The following is a 2,199-nucleotide window of genomic DNA, read 5'->3' on the forward strand; positions in this document are numbered from 1 at the left end:
AAAAAAAAAAAAAAAGAAAGAAAGAAATGAATCGGGGAACATATTTATCCCCATGAGTGCTCTGTCAAAAATAGTTTTCAAGCACTTACTCTGTCCCGGCAGGACGGGCATGAAGCCAGAGCGGGTGAGTGCAGGAAAACGTCTAGTCGCTTCTGCAGCCCAAAGTTGGTTTGCTCTCCCCTCCCCTTTCACTGTCTTTGCTTGTTTTATGCTAGTAAATGCTAACTTAGGGGGAAACCATTTCATACGATGATCTCAGGTTAAAGATCTAACAGGTGGAGCCTGAACGCAGACCTGCCTGCTAGGAAGAAGAAGTCGCTGTGTAGACGGGTCTCGGCGGCCTCACCGGGAGAGGCAGCCTCACCCAGTACGATCTGGAGACGTAGCCTCGCGCAGTGCACCCGGGGATTCTCACTGCCACTCTGGGAGGTGTCTGCATTTTGAGTCTCTGCACACGATTTTGCTTCTCCGGGGTGGGCGAGGCACGCGGAAAAACCCTCTACTCCACCACCTCGTGGGGGGAAAACCTGCCTGTACTTTGGAAGGCCCTTGTGCAGAAGGAACTTTTACAGAGGAGACGCTGGCCTTGGCTGGGGCACGTGAGCCTGAGCTGCACCCCACTCTTCCAGTTACGGAAAACATCACAGCACCCATCGGCTTCCGTAATGCTGAACCAGCTTCCCTACGTCACAGCCCACGAAGAGGGTCTGGTTTTGTGATCTCTGCCAAGGGACAAGGAAGCACCGTGGTTCTGAAGTCCGTATTTTGAAGGTACCACAGAGTCCAGGGCCAGCAACAACCCACACGTAAGTCGACGGGGTTACTGCCCCCCGACCCTCGGCTGACTCAGGGGAAGACACAACTAGGCGTTTTCCCGAGGGCTTCTGCTGGCTCCTCAGGGTGGCTGCCGGAGCAGCCGCAGCAGGATGGCAGGATCACAGCGACAGGTCTCGAGGGAAGGGAGGAACGCAAGGCACGGCTTTGTTGGCAGAAGTGTGGATCCGATGACCGCTGTACCCTTAACGCCCGCAAGTTTGAATAAGACAAACCTCTCTGCCATTGTGTTCTCTTCCTTTTCTCCCTTTGCAAAACTGTGAAACCAACACACGCAGAAAGAAAAGTGTGTCTTGTACAAAAGTGTGCCTGAAACGTTCTTCCACTTCCTGATGCGATGTCGGCGCAGGGCAGCGGTCGTGCCGCAGCCACCGCAAATGCATAAACGGGAAACTCGGACTTCTAAAGGCACTGGCGCGGTGTGCAAACACTAAGGACCGAATGCGCTAAAACCCCAGAGGGGGAAGAGCCCTTTCCAGGCTGTTCTCTGCCCCTGAGGTGTCTGCCGATCCTGAACCACATTCTTGCCGCCCGCCGTGGCCCCCGATTTTGACAGTTGGCCCTCGAGGCAGACGGGATGAAACAAAGAACGAGCACAGTTATCGGCTCACCGGTCCCGGACCTCCCTGCCTCAGTCTTTCTTTCCCACACTAAGGGAGGTGCAGGAAGGTGCCAGAAGGTGCAAGTTGGGGAGAGGGGAGGTGCTCACAAGAGAAAGGACTTTAACAAAACAGGGAAGAATAAGGAGGGAGGAGGGGCAGGGAATACAGGGAGCGCCCCAGGGTCTAGCAGAAATGAAACAAAGCGTTTCACCAATCCCTGCCGGTTAGCACAAGATCACACACATCCGAGAGAGAGACGCGAAAAAAAAAAATGCATTCAGATGAAAAACGTTTGATAACGTCTCTCTAGAAATTTGGAGGGTTAGGAAAAATGCAGAGGGTCGGCACGACCTGTGCCACGGTTTTATCTATGGTGGCCTTTCCTACGGCTGGTCGCAAAAGCCAACGTTTCGCGGACTAAAGGTGGCCAAAGGCTCATTCCCATTTCAAGACATAAGACTTCTATTATAACTCGCTCAATGGTGCTACTGCTCGTATGATCACTTCTCTCTCCGTGATGTGAATCTAGTTACTTGTTTACTCATTTTTTGTGTCCCTTGCTTTTTCGAGTTGAAGCCAGAAAAAATTTTGGGTCGCAGACCAAAGTGCTCCCAAATGAAAGCGATGTATAGATCCATTTTCACGTCTCTTTGTAATTAATTTGTGTGGGCGGCTGGTTAGCTCAGTTGGTTATTGATAGCTAATTTTTCTCCTTTTATCGAAGGATAATGAAACTTTATTTTCATTTTATTTATTTATTTAT

General features: G+C 51.1%; 1 protein-coding gene across 1 annotated transcript in view; it reads right to left on the reverse strand.

The window, feature by feature from the left end:
- Positions 1-2,199, reverse strand: part of LOC105822036 (kelch repeat and BTB domain-containing protein 12-like) — a 13,679-nt gene that overhangs the window by 6,726 nt on the left and 4,754 nt on the right. The gene's annotated exons all lie outside the window — the stretch shown is intronic.

The sequence above is a fragment of the Propithecus coquereli genome, unplaced genomic scaffold (genome assembly GCF_000956105.1).
Source record: "Propithecus coquereli isolate 6110/MARCELLA unplaced genomic scaffold, Pcoq_1.0 Scaffold592, whole genome shotgun sequence".
NCBI classification, from domain to species: domain Eukaryota; kingdom Metazoa; phylum Chordata; class Mammalia; order Primates; family Indriidae; genus Propithecus; species Propithecus coquereli.